General features: G+C 34.3%; 1 protein-coding gene across 1 annotated transcript in view; it reads right to left on the bottom strand.

The window, feature by feature from the left end:
- Nucleotides 1-24,032, bottom strand: part of LOC148280087 (DNA-binding protein D-ETS-6-like) — a 73,005-nt gene that overhangs the window by 5,568 nt on the left and 43,405 nt on the right. The gene's annotated exons all lie outside the window — the stretch shown is intronic.

Below are 24,032 nucleotides of genomic sequence, written 5' to 3'. Positions count from 1 at the left end.
ATATTGTTCAAGCGACGAGAAAAAATGTTCGGAAAAAGAGATTAAAAGAAGCATAAAATTACTAAGAGAAAATGTTGTTTAAAATTATCTACGCCAAAGCATTGATTATTCAGGAAGATTTACTTATAGTCAACATCGGCATCTCTGCCGTTTATTGGGTTCTAATTTCAACGCCATGCTTAAAATATAATTATGTTTCCATAGTAATACTATTTGCTTAAGTTCAGCTCGAGTCTATGTTCTATGTCTTTAGACCCGGACGGACATAATCTATCGATTTTAGATACGCGTCAATAATTGTTGAGATTTATAACTGTTACAATGAAATAGTAATAGTTAATTAACAATGTTTTTAATGTTAATTAACATTAGTTATACACAATAGTTAATTAACAATGTATGTCCAAATGTTGCAAACGTATTATTGATGTCGCTTGATATTACACTTGGACATAGTAAAAACATCGCTGATAACTAACCGGTATGTAAAGTATTTTCAGGCGTTGCCCATATCGATTAAGGTTTCAACTCTTTTAAAACTGAAAAACACCGACACAGATAATTTCATTCTGAAACGTTTTCTCAAAAAAAAACAACCAAATCGGTTCAGTTTTAGAGTGCGGAAAACGGGACTAAAAAATATCGATTTTGACAATTTTAGCTAGACATAATCAGTCCGACGTGCAGTTATCTTTTTCGCACAGTATCGGGGAGACATTTTTGAGAGAATGATATTAAAACAATGTTCAAATACCTATTCGTCAAAATTAGCTGGCACCGCGCAGCCTCTTAATATAAATTGACTTAAAATTTGTGAACAATATTTTGAGTTTATCCAAATTTTTGTAGACATGGATACAACTCCCTAAGGGGCTATTAATATTAACATATTACAACAGAGATGAAGAACATTTTAGAGAAGGTATGGTTTAGAAGTTCAAATATTTGCTGAATGGTAAATGTTAGATACAGTGTGTAAACTGGCCACTTTAACCAGCCAATAACAGGTTATAAGCCCTGTAGATACCTAGACTTCTATACAACTTTCTCTTAAATGTTCTTCATCTCTGTTGTAAAGCACAAATACTAAAGTATCGTTTTTATTTTATCTTTGAGTAAATTTTATTAAAATCCTACCTTTGTGTAATTAAATATCAATGAAAATACTACATCATATATTTTTTTCTGTGAATTTTACATAATACTGGATAATACTTAAACCTTATTCTGTGACCACAACATACCTTATAATTTATAAAGTATGTTGTGGTCACAGAATAAGGTTTAAGTATTAGAAAAAGATTATGTAAGTACTCGTTTTATACCTAGTTTAAATCAAATTTAAACGGAAATTGGTGTAGTTTTTTTCATCAACATTCTGTAATTTAGTCAAATGAATAATGGTTTTAATTTTCCAAGAATTTTCGATGTGATTAATCTTTTCCTTACAGCATGGTCCAATAATTAAAGTCGGTTCTTCAATTCGTCGGAGTGGTAAACCACGTCTAAATTAATCGCGTCGCACTTCGGTTCGTGACCAATTCTTATCCGGTATTTTTAGATATGTCAAGACTCCTAGTGGCGTCTAGACAATCGACACTACATCCTGTCGAGATCAAACCTTACTCATAATATACCTAGCGAACTATTCACTATACACTCGACATGTGGAGATCTGGGTAGGTATGCACTTCATCCACACGTGGGCACTCGCCGCCCACTCATGGGCCTTTACGCTATTAATCACCACCTAAAAAATGGATCGAAAACAAAATGTCCGCCATTAGACCGCTCTACTCCTGCCATGCCACCCATCGGCAGAGAATCTTCTCTAAAAATATTTTTCTTCGCGTCCAATCAAAGACAGGGCAAAAGGGTTTTTCAGGATTTGTCTATTTGTGGTATTTTTTTGTGAACGCAGTAACTAAATCTTCGCGTAGGTTGTAATATTTACGACCAGCAAACACTAACGATCTTTTAACCACAATTTATTTGTTAATTTTTATTTATGTTCCGCGCCTTGAGTGCAGTGACTAATTTGCTTTTCTGTGTGACAACGCTATATTCTTGTTGAACACCGAATCGAGTAATATTACATAATCTGAATAAATGTCACGTTTTTTTATGGTTGGTAAATCTGTGATATGTTTATGTGTGTGGTTGTATTGGCGCAATAACTATCCTCTTGGTGGCTTCTGATTAAATATTTCGATCAAAGACTTTCGTCTGGTTTTGCGGTGATTTTTTGCCTGAAAATATTTGAAAATAAGATCATCGCGCAAATATGATGAACACACGCTCGAAGAATTCGTGCAGCATTTAATGTGATCGGAATGCTTACGGACGGATTCGAAGTCAATATACCGATAATTATCCAATCATTTAATTTACGTCGGGAAAATTAGTGTAATTACCACAAGAGGGAGGTTATTATTACAAATCGACCACGCTTAGTCCGCCATAGTGAGGAGAAGACGAGGTGACGCAGAAAAGAGATTAGAGAGTTGGGGAATGCAGGAAGATGGTAAATAAAGACGTCCGTTATTCTGACTGAGTCACCTCACGAAGGTATCCAACGTGGGAAAGAATGCCATTTCTCTCTACCGAGCCTACGGGCTACAGTATCGGGAGAACAGAAAGTCGTTCACTAACTAGAAAGGTATAGTTTTGTACGAATGCGGATGTGACAATCTTATTTACTAGTTCGAATCTTCATCGGCGAGTCTAAGAAGAATACCCGGGGTTGTTGTGAGCGAGTGTTCGAAAATATACATGTACTTTTGTAAAATAATTATAGTATCGCAAGTCTAGTTTTAAGGTCAGAATACAACAAAAAACGTTCAGTGAAATCGTCAAAATAGACAACAGTGGTTGCATGAAAATAGTAAAAAAATAATCATTTTTATATTTTTGACAATGACGCAATCATAACTTTTTCTCTAGCCACCTTCAAGAAACGCCTGAAACATTATTATACCGGGTATATTCCCAGAATCCTGAACTCCCTGAATTTTACTATTTATTATTAAATACATATTTTCATATTTTTTTATTTCCTTGGTTCCTCTTTCTCTCTCCTTCCAAACTCATTATCTGATTCCACATTCCTCATCATTTAATATGTATAACATAAGTAAAGTACTTTTATAAAGTTAATATGTGCAAGCCTTATCTTCCAATTAAAAAAACAGCTGTCAATTTTAATTCATTAGGTTATTTTTATTTTATGTATGTATCTTTTGATATATATTTATGGTTTTTTAGTATAACATTTTGAGCACCTCTTCTTTTGACCAGTTGGTTTTTTGGTTGGATGGAATGGAATGGATTGCTTTTAGCAATAAGTCCGCCAAAGTACTTATTTTTGTACTTGAAGTTTTAAATATATAATAAAAATAAATAATAAAAAACATTGAACTTTTTAAACTTAACTTATAACGGTGCAATTAGCTCGAAAGAATTTGGGTGTTATTAAAAAATCATCTGTATTTTTTTCCTGCACGCTACCTACCCACATAATATGAGCCCTTTATTTTAATAGTGGCATTTTAAGTAAGTTTAGACCTTTGCGATTCAGTGTTCAATATATGCAGAAGGAGGACTATTCAAACTTAGGATACCCTCTAAACTTTACATAAAATCATACAACATAAAAAATATTTTGACTAATTCAACTTTCAAAATAAACGTTCCGTGTACGAATTTTCATATTTAAGTCAAATCTGACGTATTTACCGAAGAAGTGCGAAGGGCGGTTTCCGTACAACGAGTGCGAGGGGTGTAGGCGGCGCGCCGCCAGCCACAGGCGGCCGCTGCTATCCGCCCCCAGCTGCATGGCCCCGCCCACGCCGTTCACTTCATCCTCACGACCGATCCGTCACTGATCACCAGCGCCCTGCCTTATTGCAATTACCTGACACCTGACAGGTGAGTCGCACAATGACAGAAGTCACTTTTTAAAAGACATCTGTTTGCACTTGTTTATTTTACCAATAGTATCTATAAAATGTACTCCTTATTGTTGCTGAATTTAAAGTGTAGGTATATTAAAACTAATTTTAAAACCGCACATGAGTTTTTTTTTATTACGTGTTTCGGATTGACAGATTTTCAGTTATAATTATAAATTACTTACTTACTAAACCATGTCAGCTCCCCAGTTGGAGCTTATGGTATCCACAAAATCTCTCCTGGCGTTTCTGTTCGCGGTCAACTCTCGCGGGGCCTCCCGACTCAGGTCCGGGTCCCGCAGTTCAGACGTGAACTGCCGACGAACTGTCAGCCGAGGACGTCCAGGACCGCGAGAATCTGATGCCTCGTGAAGCGGGCAGGCGCGGTCGAGGCTCTCGGGAGGCATCCGCAATATATGGCTGTACCGCCTCCGGATTATTTCTACCGCACAAGTTTGTTTTAGATAAACAGCATATAAATTGCCTTTCATCTGATACAATGAACATGAAAAAAGAAAAAATGCAATGTTGATTAATAAGTATAATACCCGAGAATATATACTTCTGAGAATTCAAAACGTGTTAACTAATTTTTATGTTAATTTAATTTGTGTGATCTTAAAAGACTTAATCATCTTCTATCAATTGAATTCAATTTATATCACGTAATGTTTTGGTGAGTAGATACCGAATAAATTCAGTTTTTACTCGTCTAAACGTTTGTAGACACGTACACGTCCCTACTCTATTTTACACCCCAAGAGTTTCAATAAGATTGCTAGATATTACGACTAAGATAGAGATCACATAGATAAAGTTTCAGCCTTTTCGCTTCATTAAAATCAATAAATATAATATTTGAAGATATGAAAATGTTCCATAGGCTGAATTGTCAATGTTACATGATGTAGAAGTGATCACTTAGCAAAGGTCTAATTGTAGACGTGTTTGCCTACGATTCGAGAGGTCTCCGGTTCGATTCCCGGCATCGTTGACATGTAATGTTTATTTAAAAATATGTTTTACATTGCAATATTTCATAGTCCCTGGACAGGTACCTGAAGCTTATGACTGTTAGAAAAACGCCCCTATTTATATACCAATACAGTGCCCTATGCACCATTAGGTGCGAAAAAGATAATGACAATGATGATGAATACAACCAATTACCTTGCTAACGCCTTTAAAATGCATTGTTTTACCTTTAAAATACCGTCTAATGGTGTTACAACTCTTAGACTAAGAAAAAGAGAAAATAAATATCTTGAAATTAAAAATGTTTTGGCTTTGCAATTATTTTACTTTTTAAACTGATAAAAAAGGTATTTAATACTTATTTGTCGACAAAATACAAAAGTTGGTCAACCCGTTCTAACCGGCGATTTGGAAGGCTATGTTATTTTATTAATTTACACCGATTCTGAATATAAAAAATAATAACAGTTTTTTACTGATTTTTAAATTTTTTATTGAACCATAAAGTTCGATATTAAGTATTTTCAGAGCGTTTTTCAAAACAAAAAAAATAATACAGATTTTCATTATTTTCAAAAATTGAAGCGTAAAGTTTATGCTTTTTCGCAAAACAAACCATACTTGAAATACTGTTGTTGATAAGAACGGTAGTAGTATTTTGTTTATTAAAATACACATAATTCTTTCTTAAAAAAATATCTATCCCATCTTAAAAATTTATCAAAGGCCAAAGAATTTATTTATATTAAAACAAAAAAAAACACGTTTGTTTTAAAACATTATTAAGATAAGTACATCTACTTTAAAAAATGACAAGACTTATAGTTTGCTAAGCGTGATATTACGTAATTATATCCAAAATATTTATATTTAAAAAGGGGTGTGACGGTTGTGGTCCCGCGGAAGTATCTCAACGAGTCACGAACCCTGCTCCACCACAATTTTATTGCTATTTTATAAAACGGTTATTTACGTATTATTTAAAATTCCACACAAAATTGACTTTGTCACAATATTTTTTTTCCAAAAAAATAAATATGAGAGTTTTAATTTTTTTAGTAGTTTTTATTATTTACTTGCGCAATAAGCAAACATTTCAATATTAGGTCAATTTTCTACAAGTTTTAACGTGTAACTAAGTACTATAATTGAACTAATTTTGAGAGTGACACTTGTTGAAATGGCATAATTTAAATAATCAGAAATTATATCAACACTTTCACTCCAAAACACAAGAACGATAGTTTTGTAAAATGCACTTAAAAAGTTAGTACTCGCTTTTCGCGGTTCAAAATTTCCCGATTTTCCGCTCCCGAATAGGCGGTAATGCAGGAGGTTTCCGGTCGGCGGGGACTTCACTAGTGAGGAGACGGAAGTTCCGGCGGCGCCTCACGTCCGGTCCGCCCCCGTCCCGCATCCGCCCCGCCCTATCCCCGCCCCCGCCCGGAGACAATAATTTTTGGACCTACTCCGGGAAAGAAAATCTGACAAGTTGAACTTGCATAGCTAATTTTCTGATCGTGTTCTATTTACTTTAATTTCACAAGAATACCGATTTTTTTCAGACGTTCATGATTCAAACTAATTGTTAATAAACTTTGTAAACGGTCCAAAAAAACTTGTAATTTTCATTTGGTTTTTAACGCGTTTTTCTTCTATATAAAAGCGGATAATTCCGCTTCATAAACAAATGTTTTTCAATACCACCAAATCAAACCATATTTTTGCCATTTCGTTTACCTGCAAAAATTCATCTTCAACGTATTAGTCATCAATAATTATTAATCATGACTCGTTTAAAAGTTAATAATTTTCCTATCCACACCCATTGGTGCGTAGGGCAGCGCATTAGGACTCCAATCGCATCGTATCTAGATTATTTTTGTTACTTGGAAGTTAAGGTGATCAGCCTTGAAGCTTGAAGGACCAGTCGAGGGATAATGAAATATTTCAGTGTCAAATTACCTCTTTTTATTTATTATAGAAATAAAAGACGACCTCTTTTTAAATCTGAATGATACGATTAAATTATTCTATGAAAATTCAACGTTTTCAGCATAATAAATTACGATTTAGAAGACAATGTGTTTACTTATTATGTTATATATATTCAATTTTGAAATATGGTATTATTTTGGGGTAACTCTTAGTAGAGTTGTTGTTTTAAGTATGTACAGGATGATTTTAAAATTAAAAAAAGATGTGTTAGGAAAATGGTAAATGCCGATTACCTGGCAACATGTCGGCCAATTTTATTAGATTAAATTTATGAACAGTGACGGACATTTATGTAGTGGAACTTAGTCTTATTGTCAAATCAAAACCGTAATATTTTAGTACACAAGAAAAGAGTCACTTTTATAACACCAGGAATAAAAGTAAATTAAAAATTCCATTGACGAAACAATCATTTGTACAAAAAGGGCTCATATGCATGGCAGTCAAGATTTATAATAAGCTTCGCAAGAATTTTCAATAAATTAACTGTATTAAAAAAATTCAAGAGTGGTAAAATTGTTTCTAATATTTAAATATTTTTTAAGTATAAATGAACATTTGGAAGATGCGATTGAATGAATTAAAATGTATTCAATACAAATAACGTAAGCAATAGACACCAGAACTTATATAATATTGTTTAGTTTTTATTTAAGTTTGTATTATCTTTACTTTTTATTTATTTACTTTATTATTAATTGTTTATTTTTACTATTTATTTATTTCCTCCAATATTTCGTTTTTTTAATTCATATATTTTGTTGTTACTTTTGCATTACTGTGTTTTTTTAATATTTTTTTGAATGGCTATAAGTGGCAAATAAGTCCGCCATCTAACCGTGTATACCTTTGTTTTTATTTAAGATTTCTTTTTTGTATTTATCCATTGTATATATTATGGTTAATAAAGATTTTTTATTATTATCACCAATAAATTATAGTTTATTACCAAACCTAATTGTTTATTGATAATAATCAACATCCTTTTTTAATGCTGAACGTTTCAGCTTCAAGTATTTTGAATTTAATAACAATAATAATAACTCAGTCAATCAAAGGGCCACCTAATCCCGCATACTTTATACTCCGGAGGCGGGGGTGTAGTTTAGGGGCGCAGAATTACCATTTTATTGGTTCCAAGAGATCAGCGGTAAGCCCGCCCGCGCCCGCGCCCGCGCCCCCGTCCGCAGCACGACACCGCGGAATGATATTCAAGTTGCAAAGCGCCAACTTACTGCAAATGTACCCATCTGCTGGTGTGGTGTTGTCGAAGTTGGAGTAATATTTTGGCTCGTAATGGCAAGTTATGTTAATAATCACAAATCAGTTACAACGATCAATAGTGTCGCAGACTCATTGATCAGATCGGTCCGAGGTTCGACCTCCACTATACCAGCTACGTGCTAGTCAATTCGGCACTTCGGGCCTCATTTAATCAGCCCTAAGGGCCTTAATAAATATGCCTTCTCGGCCTTAATGAATCTGTTCTTATCCTTATTTAATCGGACATAATGCCTCAGCTGATCGGCTCTTCAAGCCTCAATTAATTAATATCTCTAAAATGAAAGCTAATACTCTTCCAAGAATTCGTACAAAAAATGGACTTTTTAAATACATGTCACCATTGTGGAATAACGACAGGGCCTGCTGAATAGAAGAATAATTATATAGATTTATCCATTTTTATTCACCTGCTTATTTGAAATACGACTAACGGGATTTTTGGTTTTGATTTTGATTGATTGGTAAATAATAAAAATTTATGATTTTACAAAAATGAAGTACACGCGAGTAAATTCTTGCAATATAAAATATAAAGCAGTTATATTGTATTTCTTTAAACGATATTGTAGCAAAAATTTATATTATCCGGTTTATTTTTTCTTTATAACATCAAAACTAATTCATACGTAATTAAAACTCGTTTATTGTTGGGTTTTTGATCTGGCTGAACTAATCGATAGTTAAATTTATTTCAACAGAGAGGGAAAAGTTTTCGAGAAGGGAATATGGAAGTCTAGGCATTTACAGGGCTTATGACCTGTCATTGGCTGGTTTAAGTGGCCACTTACACACTGTGTAACATTCACCATTCTGCCCATGTTTGAACATCCACATTTACTCAACTCTTCCATCTGTTGACTTTTGTGAAGTGAAAGAGCTGAAACCTTTATCACGTGGGTGAGATTCATCCGGCTGAACCAAATCACAACGCCTGGTTGCCTAGTAGGTTACACAGAGTGTAAAGTGGCCACTTAAACCAGCCAATGACAGGTCATAAGCCCTGTAAATGCCTAGACTTCCATATTCCCTTCTCGAAAACTTTTCCCTCTCTGTTGAAATAAATTTAAATATGAACAACTCCCTAGGGAGGAAATCCAGCCAGTCTGCAAGCATTTGGACATAATCAAACATTGTTTAATCGATAGTTAATTATTTTTCTGAAGCCCTATACCATCTCCAGCTCATTGTCGTACACAGTTGACAAACGGTCCTCCTGCTGGAGTCTGATCTGTGATTAATTCAATCTTTTTCTCGCCCTACTACGGATTCCTCCAGATATGTAGAGGAAGTCGGGGAAATATGACAAAAAAAAGAATTGGGATATTTCGTACGTGGAAAAGGGAATAGGAGTAAATAATAATATCAGAGAAAAGTTTGTTATTACTTACTTAATGTTGAAATAAATAGAAAAACTCTATTACAATTGAAGAAATAAAAACACAGTCACCAGTGGGGTATTACCGCCACACCTAAAAATAAAGGCGTGCACTTCTCAAAAAAAATTATTGCACACACACAACTAATTTTTTCTCATTTTCTTGTCCCAAATAGTACTGGCAACCGAGAGGAATCTTTTTCAAATTATTTTTTTTTTTTACTTTGAATCTTGAAATAATGACAATGTTATTATATTTCATTTCTAAGACATTTAACTAAAGTACATTAATGCCGCAATTGAGTGCGTTCAGACACGTTGAAACGTCTAGAGATCTTCCGAATAGAGCCTTTTTTCTGCATAATATCTTCTACAGCACTCTGCGGAGCTTACATCGTCTATTGTGCTCGAAGACGTTTTGTTTTGAACAGTGGAGGCATTCTAAAATAAGAAAAAGCACGTTACTAACTACGCGCAAAATCTTTGGGAGAAAATATGCCGCGTATGGCATAAATCTACATTCTAAACGTCAAAACAAGACGCATACAACATGACATCACAAACAGAGTTGCGAGTCATGGGCCTAATTATCCAAATTCATTCTGAATAATACATCTACAGCTGCTATTTTTGATACCGTGACTTTCACAAAAATAGTTTCAAGAAACATTCAGTCAATATATTTTAAGGCTTTTGGGTTTTCAGTTGAAACCTAATTACACTTTGCCATGCAGTCCATCGATGTTTAATGAATGGGCGCTTTTGCAGCGTCATCCATCCATAAACTAACGATTTTTTGCGAGATTTATAGCAGTGTGGCATATTATCAAACGCGGCATATTACCCAAGTTACTCTACAAGTACCTATATTATTTATGGCTTTTAGACGGGGTTACTTAAACAGGAGAAGAAAAAAATATTTTGAGTTACCTTTTATACAAATAACTTCATATTATGGCATTAGACATCGAAAATTAGTTGCACGTTCTGCTACGACGTGCTATTAACATTTTTTCAATCAAGTGTTCCCCGCATGAGATGTATCAATTAAATCCTAACACAAATTTACGGGGTCCTAACTGGAAGCTCTATCGTCCCTAATTCCACCTCAATCCCAAGAAAAAGTTCCTTTCCAGCAGGGTGGTTTCAGACTGGATTAAATTGCCAAGCCTAGTTGTCTATCCCATTTCAGTCGACCGCTTCAAAAACAATTTGGATGCTTTTTTGAAGGATGAAAAACGCAAACAAAAAGCTGTACACGAGATATAGGCGCTTCATCGAATCTCTTTTATATCTGCCTATAACAAATATTTTATACTATCTAAAACATTACCATCAATGTAACATTTTTTTCAACTGAAACCATCAATCTCCCTATTTCATTCCTGCCTCTTGCCAAATTCGATTTTGTTTCATCTCTTCATCACGTCTTTAATATTGCCTTTTTTATCTCTCTCATATAATGTATTTATAATATATATTTATTTATTTATTCATAAAAAGATTTGTATATTTTTATTTTTTTTAATAACGTAGGTATCCCTAACTCTATGAAGCCAAGAGCCCTATGTGAGAATATGTAGTCTTTGTTAATGCCCACTGAGCGTATATAAATAAATAAATAATATTCACAAGTAAAAGCATTGCAACGTGTATCTAACTGGCATTTTCTCAATTAACATTTGTCCGTGTCTGGGTGGATGGCGAATACAATTCTGCGTGTGAAATAGAGCCAGAATACTGGACGAGTACTTTCTACTCAACCGCTCTCGAGTAAAAATCCTGACTAAGGAAATAAGCATAGATGAATGGTAAGTGCGTTCGCCCTACAGGCATGAAGTCTAGGGTTCAATTTCTGGAAGAGTCGGCCTGAAACATATTGATTTAAAAGGTGGTCTCCGTACTGGCGCCTATGTAAGACTGATTAAATTACCTTCGTGTAACAGATGATCGAGATACGCCACATTTGGTTTACTAATGCAGTGCCCTATGCACCATTTGGTGCGGGTAAGGGTATGGATGATGAATTAACATTTTGTTTATTTGTTTAATTAACTATGTAAACAATTATAATATTACAGTATGTTTCAGGTAACACTAGTCTCACTGTCGCTTCTGTCATTTCTCGTTAGTAATATTTTTTTCCACAATTTTCAAAGGCCAAAACAATAAACGATATCATAAATGTAATAGCATACCATAATTACGGATACAAGATATGAGAATTTCAAAATAAATAAAAATATAGGAACAAATAAATCACTTGGGCGTTGAATTTTATTGCTTTTTGTCAACTTTTTTTATTCTGGCTGTTTTGACTATTTGTTCAAATATACGTACACAAAATTTATTATTTATTTACTCCCTTATCCACTGAAATCGAAAAGCGATGAGTTTATTATTTAATTATTCCTATGTGCGTGTCTATTTTTTTTCTGCTAGTGTTAGTAGTCGGCATTGCCTACATAGAAAAGTTCGATTTTTAGTTTGACAGCTGGCTTCTAGCTGGTTCGTTTGTTTTGGAGCCAACTCCTGTCGTCCTTGGAAATAACATAAGTTTTACCAAAATTAAACGAATTTAAATTAACGAACCATAGTTCGTTATATAATAGTAAAAATACCAACATACACATTGGGTACAATTTTTTTTATATATATCAAATAATTTTTATTTTTAAGGTTCTGCATCGCTCGGGTTTGATCTCTACAGAGGTGATTAATTATTATTCAGTACTTAGGAGAGTAATGCATTTAGGTAGGAACGCCTCATCAGTAAAACAATATGACGGCGTCCCGCTGGCGCTGTGAGGTGGTGAACTTCGGGCGGGATCGGCTCCCCTCGGGTCCCACCCCTCGGGAAGGCAAATTGACCTCATTACTGGGGGTGAAGTATTCTAAGTTAGATTAAAGAGTGTTAAGAAACAATTACGATGTCCCGCCTTCCATGGTTGATAGAGGGATTGTCGTGAATACGCATCCATCACATTTTTAAATCTTAATGAATACTGAAATTTACAATAGTTATATTGCGTATACTTTCGAAATAAATTTCCGTTATATTTCTTTACTAAATAATACAAGTACAAACATACGAATACTTTTAAAAAATAAACAACAACACGATATTTTTAAAAAAGACATGTATATACCAAAAAAGGCATGCTGCAATTCAAAATCAAAAGAAAAACTTAGAGTAATAAAAAATAAAAAAATATGGATATAATGTAACATTAATTAGTTAGATATAAAAATATGCATTGAAAAAAAAACAGTAGGTATATAAAGTAGTTTTTTAACATCTTAGAATTGAAAAGCAAATGGTTTTTTTTAATACAAACAAAATGGAATTAACAAATTCAAAATAAAAATAAAATAACAGTAAGTGTATAAGATAATAAAATATATGGTTCTCATATTATTATCTTATAATGTATTATTTTTAGGTGTACCTAAAAAAACAGAGAAAAAAATTGCACGAAAAATAAAGTTTTATTTCGACTTTAATAAATAATTAGCTTTAAGCAACGTATTTAAAAACACCCTAAAATACATTATATTTGTATTTAAATCAATATTCTTTGTTATACTTATATGATTAAACGATATGTTTGCTTGTAATTATACACATTAGATTTATACGGTTTTTTGTGAAAACCAAATACCGCTTCTATAACGCCTGCATAACAAAATGCACGTGAATTTTGGCACCCAAGCGGCTTGCGGCACCTCATTATGGCCCAAATCTGTAAACTCTCGAATTTTAAAAACTGTTATTTTAGAAGAATTTCAAGTGGGTGGTGGTTTAATTTTGACAGGAATGTAGAACAAACGGACGCAGCAACCTCCGCTGACATCAAACGAAGACCATTTGGTTAGCTTAGTCGTGAGTCGTGACTTTCTTAGAGCTGTTTTTTTTTAAATTATAAAATTAAATCTCTTTGAGTGGATTCAATGACGGGTCATAAGCCCTGTAAATGCATAGACTGCTATATTTCCGTCTCTGAAGAGTTCTCCGTCTCCTTTGTAATTGTATTCTCCTTAGAGTAGATATCTACATTAAAATTGTGGTTATCACCATATGTGGTAATTATTGTCATATGTGAAAATTATACGTAATTATGGTTATATGCGACAATTTTGTGTAATTATGGTTATTTGTGACAATGACGTGTAATTATGATCATCTGTGGTTATAATGTGTAATTATTGTCACCTGTGATAAATATGTGTAATTGTGGTTATCTGTGATAATAATGAGTAACTATGGTTATCTGTGATAAAAATGTGTAATTACGGTTATCTGTGTGAATTATGGTAATTTTTGATAAGTATGTCATTGTGATATTTATGTGTAATAGTCTGAGACGTAGAGAGTGCAATACTCTGATTGCAATACTCTGAGAGTGCAATACTCTGATTTCCACATTTAATTGTAATTATAAAGGTTTTTCGATAATGAAAAGAAAAATTTCATCATACTGATGGATGATCATAATGATCTTATTATTTTTTTTTTTTTTAAAGAAATATTTGCGTTCTTATGATTTACCCAAATATTTAATTTTGAGGGCCATTTTCAACGAGTTGTAATTGACTCACTATTAGAAAATGGAATCAAGGTAGGGCAGAGTGGGATTCGAACCACAGACCTTCGGTCCTTGAGTCCGAGACACTAGCCACAGGACCACAACCCGATATTATGCAAATCAATACCACCTGATCGAGGTATAGAAGTGAATTCCCTCCTAAAGTTGTGTGATGTTGTATACAGACCATGCAGTTTTGAAAAGTCTGTTGGTGATTTTCAGGAAATTGTTGACAAACTGCAGGAAAACTCAACTCGTCTTGGTCTTAATATTAATACAAAAAAGACGCAGTACCTTAATAACCTTTTGATACTACGGAAAAAGTAGGTAATATTGTTGTTTTTTTTATAGATATTCTTATTTCAGCGGTTTAAAACACGTTTTTGTTTCAATATACGAGTTTATTATACCGACATAAATATACCTATAATAAACATTTTAATTTTGGAAAACGTGTTGTTTTTCCATTCAATGTGCTTAATAGAAAACGACTCCGTAAATAAGACACCGAAATTTTTGCGAAGTATTTTCTTCTTTATTTTCCATATCGCACGGGAGCTTTTCTTTAAGGCGGAGCGTCAATCTATGTACACGCCCATTCCCCGTGGGCCCGCCCCCGCCGGCCCTCGCCCCGCCCCGCCCGGCGCGTTCCTGGAAGTCAGCTTGCGGTCGGAGGCCCCCAATAAATTAGAGACTCGAAAGGTCACACTTCGAGTGCTGGTCGGCGGCGGTGGTCAGACTCATATCGACTATTCGAAAACATTAACTCGCCAGTCACAAGTGCGCACTCACCGCTATTCTCAACAAGGTTAAAAAATGCAAACTTTTAAAGATGATGGGACTTTTATAGTGCAGATGCTGTTTGAAACCTAACAGGACTGGAGTTATATCAATGTGTGATGGTCCATACAAAAAACAGAATAATTCAAATATGAATACAACATCAAAATAAATGAATCGTTAAAACAGGGTTTATTTTTCTTTCTTATTATCATGAACACTTGATAAACTTACTGCTTTGCTCCATGTTTATTTTTGTAAATTTATTGAAATCATTTAGGAGTTGCTAGAACTCCAGTTTTGTATCGGTAATATATTTGGTAATCTAGCTTCCATATTATGTAAATCGGTGTTTTTCAACCTTTTTGCATTCGCGACCCCTAAAAAAAATCTGCCCACCCCCCAGCACCTTAACTTTACTATCTGTACTACTCGTATGTCTGCGATTTCAACGACATCATATTTAATTTTATTTCTATTAAGGTGATATTATTTAACGAAAAATCAAGTGCTAGGAAAGAGCGGGCGCAGCGGGCTATCAGCAGTAAGATCTACGAGGGCCAGTCAAGAACTGATGTCTCCTATTATTTCTCTTAAATAAAGTTAGTTTAGAGAAAAATTTGAATTAGACGCTAATTTTCAAACCGTCTTCTACAATCTACTGCAGAGGTAACTTTCTGATCACCGGGTGGCTTCACTGTAGTCGCTTGCAAAATAGCAGACATCGATGTTCGCATTAAACAGCGTTATTTGATTGAATTCTGGAATGCGGAATATAACGCCCATTTGCATTCATAAAAGACTGAAAAATATGTACGGTGAGGCAATAGTGGATGTCCGCACTGTTTGACGATGGGTTCGTCGTTCTGAAGTGTGAAGCTGAAGGACAAACACAGTTACAATGAAAACATCCACCACTTTCCCGAAACTGTTCATAAAGACTTGAGTCTTTCTTCAGTTTCGCATATCAATATCAATTTATTTTTTTTAAAACTAATTAAGCGAATATTTAATATTTCTTTACAATCCATCGCGAAAACAACAAAACAAATAAACTTTAAAAACTTTCATTGTACCCCTCACTGCAGTATTGTCAGTTTGTGATCAATCAAATACACATGGTGAGCACAATCACCTTTTTCTAATTTCCCAGTATTACAGTGGAGAAATACAGTGTTAGTTCCAAATTGAGACCGCGGCCGCACGCTCCAGATCCCGCATCGGAAAGGAAGAAGAACGTAGTAATACAAACAAATCAATCAAACGACACGAAACCCAAATACATATAGGAAACATTAGAATAATTTGCCCTGTACAACATGCACTCAATCAACAGAAGAAAAACAATACGTATCTATAACAAATCACAGTGGAACATCAAATTATCAAGACACTACCGGCAAAATCCTAACACAGATCCTAACATGATCCCTATCGAACTCAGGCGAACACCGTTAGTAGACAAAAAGCGGAGCGGCAGGCCGTTGACTGCAGCGACTCCAAGCAATATTCAGCGAGTCGATGACATCATTCGTAGTGACCGCCGAATAACTATACACGAATTGTGTCGCATTCTCTCCCTCACTAGAGGCAGTGTGATGACGATTATTCGACAACTGAAAATTGGATGGGTAGTCTCTCCATACAGCCCTGCCATTAGATTTTCACCTGTTTGGGCCGCTCATCGTGGGATTCACTTTGAAGAAGAGGAGGCCGTGAAAACGTCCGTGCGTCAATGTTTAAGGGAGTAGGACCATATTTTTAACCACCACAATGGAATTTATGGCCTATTTATTCTACATAGTCTATTTGGACGGGGATTATATCAAAAAGTGACAAATGAATCGTCAACAGTGTTGACTTCAACATATAAAACTGTATTTTCTTGACAATTAAAAGGAAAAAAAAAGGAGGCATTCGTATTTACGGACTCTCGTATAAATTTTATAGATCTCGCTCCTTACGGGATGCTTGAAATTGAATTAGATTTTAATGAGATTTATGTCTTTTGAATGAAGAGAAAAGAAAAGCAAAGAGCTGGCAAGGGAAGCTTTGAAATTATTAGTGCCATTCGCAAAATCCTACCCACGTGAACAAACGTTGGTTATTTGCCTTTCAAAAATAGAACCACGAATCGATTTATAGTTAAGAATAAACAGGCACATTCTTCTCATTGAAATTATTTTACTTTTGAAGCAGGGTAGGACTAAAAGCCCTCGATTTTTACTTTTAACTTGCTTGCGGCCGCGACCCCCTTGGAGATCGCGACCCACAAGTTGAAGTTCACTGATATAAATTATGGTAACTACCTACTACATATATTTTGTAAATAGCGTCTACGACTGCAACCGCCCGCGCACTCTGTAGCTGCAGGACGTGTTATAATTAACTCCTATTTTTATAAACGATTTATATTTTGTCATTGAAACACTTTATGGTCATCATCATCATTACCTTTATGTACCAGATGGTGCATAGGGCACTGCATCGGTAGACCAATCCCAGCGTATCTTGATCATTTTTGTCAATTCTTCATAGTCAATTTGAAGAAATGTAAATGGAGGCTAGATTTCTTGTCGTCCATGTGCTATTTAGCTACAGATGTGCTGTAAATTAGCTTCTATCTGTTATTGAAATCGGTCATAATGAGGAAGCTCAGTACAACGGGAAATTGGATATAAATAAATATTCTCTTACGCGCGGTAAAAATTTTAGCATTTAATTGCATGGGGAAGTTTCTCGAAAATGCAGGAATTCAAATTGAATTCAATTCAATGGAGATTTTTATGTTTGCTTCTAATACCCTCCTTTTGTATTCTTCAACCACCCTGACACATCAAAATGACATTTAAGAGAGGTATTCTCGTTTTATGTAAAACAAATGTTAAGTTCATAATTATTTATACAAAAAAATACTAAACTTTTCTTTTAAACTTAAGCAAAAAAATGTTTTTATTTATACTTAATATCAAAATAATAATATTTTTTTAAAAATATATAAAAAACATAAATACTAAGTTCGTTAAAAAAATTGTTCCGAAGATATCTAATTGGAGTGTACGAGTTTGATGAAGAGCCTGATTTATGATGATTTTAAAGCGCCGTCATTATTATTGAGCCCGAGGCTTGGTTCAGGATATGTTTTAAAAATTAACTACCTGAAAGTTTGTGGACTTTAGACTTTAGGTTAAAATGAGATGCCTAAATAAAAAGATTTTTGTAATATAAATCCCAGATTTATAAAAAACTTAAGAATAACACGGCAAAGCCGTTCGCTGCCCTAGTTTTTGGATGCTGAAATATATTTTTATATAGGTATATCAATGTTTTGTTTTATAATGAAAGACAATTTTGCGAGAGACCTTTTTTTGTTCATAAAGTCAAATGAGTAAAATCAGTAAGTGGAGATTGGCACTCAAAATATGCCGAAAACACTATTTAATAACGGAAAAAATAGAATTCTTTAGCTACATGGACACGTAATAAGATAATGAACATATTGGCATTCAAAATCGGAAAACTTACTCAAAAATAATAAATGGTATATTTAAATATTGTATACCCCTATGAGAAATTAACTAGTAGGTAGTCATGTCATTGTTTATTTTTGCATAAAAATGTCTGCCTTAAAACAGGTTGTACCAGTTAGGCAGAAAAGGCTCGGGAGGCTACGCTTAAGAAAACAGCCCTCGATTTCACCGATTTTCCGCTCAGTTTTGCCAAAAGGAAAATAAGAAGCAGGACCCTTCAACTCTGGAATGATCGCTATTTGAGTGAGACAACCGGAAGTGTAACTAAAATGTTTTTCCCTACAATTTTTCGTGCCTATGATTTCAGAAAAATGCAGAATGCTGGCTACGAGCTCACCCAGATGCTTACGGGTCATGGTAGGTTCATGAGCTACCTGCATCGCTTCAAACTCTCAGAGATCGACAGCTGCCCATGCGACGATGAAACTCCTCAAGATGTCCCTCACCTGTTGATGCATTGCCCCTTTTTCAGCTTTCAAAGACAACAGCTGGAGGCGCGATGCAGTGGCCTGGGCGAAGATCTACGCGACATCCCATCGGTGATAGGTAATAAAGAACTCACACGAGAGGTAGTATCATACATGATGAATATAGCGCAGGAAATTGGTAAAATAAACCAAAGTAGGGAACAAAATGCCGAACACTCCTCTAGTGGAACGGAAGGCCTGTTGACTACTGCCAACAGGCCGGCTTCTCCTGAAGAGTTTTAAGTGGTTTCCTCTCCACGAGAGCAAGTGCTGAGAAGTTCCTGATTAGCCCACATTAATATATCCCTCCTGATCCCAATAGTTTAAATAAATTTTAAGATATTTAATTGCAGAAAAATCCACTTTTTGAAAAATAAACTTGTATATTATAAGAAAGGTCAATAATAAAGCAACTCCCATTAAAAAAAAGGCAGACTAGACATAGTCCAGAGAAATCTATTACCTAAGTATGTATGTAGTGGATAAAGAAAACCATAATAATAATTTTTATTTTAAATCAATTTTGATAAAAATGGTCTATGAAACATACAAAAACTAGGGCAGCGTGTTATAAAAAAAACAGTCAACATGTATATTTTTAGGCGATCCCGTATAAGTTGGATCCGTTCAGACGTTTCGGCTACCATTGCAGGAGCCATCTTCAAGTAGGTTTTTGTAAAAAAAAAGTGTTTATGTACTTATAATTTGTACCGTGTCACAGTCGGCAGTAGGGACGTTCCATATCATGTGTGTAGTGCCGGGAGCCGTGTTAAGTTTAATTTAAGCCTATCGTCTATGGTTATGTTATTTGGGTGTTTGTGTATTTCAATTGCCTCTTATATTATTCGTGCACAGTAATTTCTAGGTTTATGTAAAATCTTTGGTTCGACGGCAGTTTGGTAAGTTCGGTTATAAAAGCAAACACAATATATTGTAGAACAGAAAACTTTCTTTTGAATGCCGTATAACCTTTACCATTTTGTTTTACGTTTGGTGCTCATTTTTGAATTTCGATAAAAACAGGCACAACTTATGTTAACACCTAACACAGTATTTACCCGACACAAAAGGGTATTCTTAAACTCTTTATTTTGTGTTTATTTATTTATTTATATGTACGCCCAGTGGGCATTTTTAAGGACATATTTATACATAAAAAATATTATCAAGGAATAAAGACACGATGGTATATAATAGACTTGGTGGGAGTGGAAGCGGGAGAGAGGTGTTTATAATTGAATGTGATTCAGAGATCGTTTGAAAGAAGATAACTTGTTATCAAAGAAATCAAGACTAGTATGTTTGTTGGCAGATCTAAGAATTCTGGGCATAGGGGAATGAAAACTATAGTTAGTTCTATGGTTATCGGTATGAAAGAGTAAGTTTTGTCTAAGGTTTATGGTTGGGATATTTAATATTATTGCGCTCAGTAGTTCAGGCGCATCAAAGAGTAAGTTGAGTATTTTAAATTAATAAATTAAATTTTTATAAAATATCGATATTCGTTACGATTGTAATACTAATGCAATGCCCTATCCACCATTAGGTGAAGATAGGGGATTATGATTAATAATTGTTTACATGTACATACCTAAAGTAAACATTTCAGAGCTCTCTAGCATTAGACAAGAGACAATATAACTAAAAATATCTGAAGTAGGGACACTCGTTCGTGTTCTCGCCCTGAATACAGAGCAGTGGGAGATGGAGCTGGGAAGGGAGGGTCACCCGACCACCTCCCACCAGAGTGACTGATGGTGGGTGATGGTGGTAATGAGTCAATTCCGAGTCAAAGGGCTTTAGGTCCCGACCCCCCGCAAAGACGACGGAACGGTTTTTTAAACATTACTTCCTTTACTGAAAAGATATTCCATGAAAACAAAAAAATAATCATTTAACCCTGTGAAAGCATAGAATAGAAGACGTAGAATATATTATAATATAGAAACAAGTTTGCATACATCGCACTGTGTCCAAAACTTTCCCAATTACTCCCCTCTGCACTACATCCCGCCTGCGTGCATGCTTTAAGTGCCTGCGTAATGTTGCCAGACCGTGAACTATATTCAATCATAACACAAATATGAGTTAATTTTGTATTATGTCATGTTATGTTTTACCATAAAAAATATTTACCGACTAGAATATAAAAAAACTGGTACTTTTAATAGATAAACGTAAAAAAACATGAAATAATTATTTACTAATATTAGAGGCCAAGGCTTATTTATAGAAAGCCGGGTAAAAAATTCGACTACCCTTACAATACTAAAAAAATGTCCATCTTGTTTTATTTCACAATCTGACAGACGGTAAAATAGTCGAATTCTCAAACAATATTGTTAGTGAATTTGCTACTTACAAACGAAATGAGATCTCACTCTATTCCCTTTTAATCCCAGCAGTATTTGGACACTTACGAACGACACAAGACAGCATAATTGAATTTAAATCGGCAGTTGCGTACTATGCAGCGTCTACAGAGTAACTAATGGCAAAAACGTAAAACTACTAATTTATGAATAGTTTAGTCGGCTTCAGTTTGACGCACGTACGCGGTTTCTAGACTATTATAATTCTAAGCATGGAATGGTTATCTCCAAAAATATTGCCACTTGCCATATCTGCTTAGATCTTAGATAGATACCCACTATACTTTTAAACAGTTTCTATGACTGTAAAGATTGTTTGAATTCCGATTGTTTAGGTTAATATTATTATGTATCATATTAATGATTGAGTGAATGAGGCATTAGCCTATGTATTGAAAATCTTAATAACCTTAGAAATTAATTAAAAATTAGACCTACATATTTTTAAAAATATATGTATTTTTGCACCGCCTAAAAGTTATTGCGAAACCGCTATAGTTTTTTTTTAATCCAAAAAACATAAAAGTGCGAATTCTAGGGAATTAAATTTTTTTTAAATATCAGCGATTTATTTGTCTTGGATTTTTATTTATCATTATTATGTCAGCATTATTTATTTTATACAGCGCCGCAAGGGTCGGGTGAGAATGTACTAAAGGAGCCGGGACCAGGATAACAGGAGGGGGAGATGATAATATTTACGAGTATCGTGAGGTGACCCAGCGCAGCGCGGGAAATCCAGGCTTGGCGGGAAAAGCTTCCAAACAATATTTCTACTGCCCAGGGGGTTACTCTCGCCTCTCACCTCCTCGTACATTATACACTCCTGCGCTGCTCCCACGACCCGGTCCAAGATTTGAATCCCACTCAACCGCAACTCGTTTTCCATTTTTCCAGCACAAGTTATTTACGACTTTTAGGAAATGGTCTAAAAACTTATATATTTTAGTCAATAATAAGAACTCGAGTATGCTCGAGTAGAACTCGATTTTTTAATGTAATTAAATATTTATTAACCACTTACCGACATTTCTATGTCTATCGGTTTTGTGACATGGCCGTCTCTTCTTCAGGACACTAATTACACTAATATGCAAATTTCACCATACACCTTCATCAAAGTGGTTGCACGAAAATATAATATAATTTATTTGTGCAACTACTATGGTAAATGTGTAGGCAGAGTGGGATTTGCATGTTAGTGTAATAAGTGTCCTGATGAAGACGGCTACGTCTCGAAACCGGTAGACATAGAAAATAAAATGTTTTGACACAAAGTTAACGCTATAAATAATAATATTTTACTTTAATGTTTTTTCTTGGTGCATAAAACGAGTATGTACATTATATATACATTTGTATTTTATTAATATTATTATTTAACTACTTTTAACTATACCCTTAACGTATACTACATTAATTGAATGTGAATTTAACATTAAGTGAGTACCGAGGCCCCGTAAAGCTGATTAGTTTTTATTAGCAATTATTATTAAGGCAGGTATGCCAAACCTAACCCACTTCCAAAATGGCCCGTGATTAGATTTTCCATAGTTCCCACAGCTCGAGAAGAGGAATGTACAACGTGCCGTATATTATACAACTATTATAATTCAGTAGAGTGAAGAGAATGCCATATTAATAAATAGATCCGCGGCCCACAGACAGTCACCTGTTAGGAATGTGGTGTTACATTCCTACAATATTTGCCGGATGCCTCTGAAAAACTTGTTGTGTAAAATGAGATTCTTTTGTTTTTTTCTGAAAACATATCCGATTCCCTAAAAACCAAGCAATGTGCAAAATTAAAACAATTATAATTATTTTAGTTTCGCAGTAATTAGTGGATTGAAATAAGGTACCTTTATTTATTTCTAGACTCGTTTTACACATTCCTACACAAACACAAAAAAGCGAAACGAAATATTTTTTTGAATAAGAGCATCTTGCTCCATGACTAAAGTAAAAGTAGTAGCTCCATCACTATTTAAACATGTTTTGTAAATATATTGTTTTCCTTTCTTTAATTTAAGAAATATGCCAAAAATGTTTATTGATTACACTTAAATTTGTACCCCAAATAATAAAACAAAATAAAAATCAGTATTTATGAAATATTATCAATCTCTTTACCCGAATGCTTATATTACTATGTTATCCGATTATTGTTTTATTTTATTTTATAAGGTAATTCAACAAAGATACATACCTACTAGAAAACATACAGTTTGAAGCTGTTCGTCAATTTCAATCTCACATGCGTATATATCTTAGATTTATCCCTATGAATTGTATAAATGGACAATGTCCGTAAATAAATAAATACCTTAAATTATAGAATTATACAAAACAGAAAGAATTACATTTGTAAATGCTTTTTTTTAAATTTAAATATTTTTATTGAATTTCTTATACGGTAAAAAATAACTTGTACGCGTGTACTTATTGTCTAAAATTTATTCGCAAAAATTAGGAGAGAATCATAAATAATGACAATTTTATTTTTTCGGCAGTATATATTTTATTCCCGGCACATGCGGGTCATAGGTAAGTGGTATGTAGTATTACTTAAAAACATAGGCAGTTAAATATGTCCCGATGTCCGAGTGTTCTCAATCCCGCATTTATTTGTATTTTATTGAGGTGGTTAGTATCTACTTTATAGTTTAATATTTTATAGAGATTACACTAGATACGGCTCTTAGCACCCGTCTG

Source organism: Micrasema longulum, unplaced genomic scaffold (assembly GCF_059751315.1).
Source record: "Micrasema longulum isolate JH-2025_06_02 unplaced genomic scaffold, ASM5975131v1 h1tg000617l, whole genome shotgun sequence".
Lineage (NCBI taxonomy): Eukaryota > Metazoa > Arthropoda > Insecta > Trichoptera > Brachycentridae > Micrasema > Micrasema longulum.
This window is presented reverse-complemented; position numbering and strand designations above follow the sequence as displayed.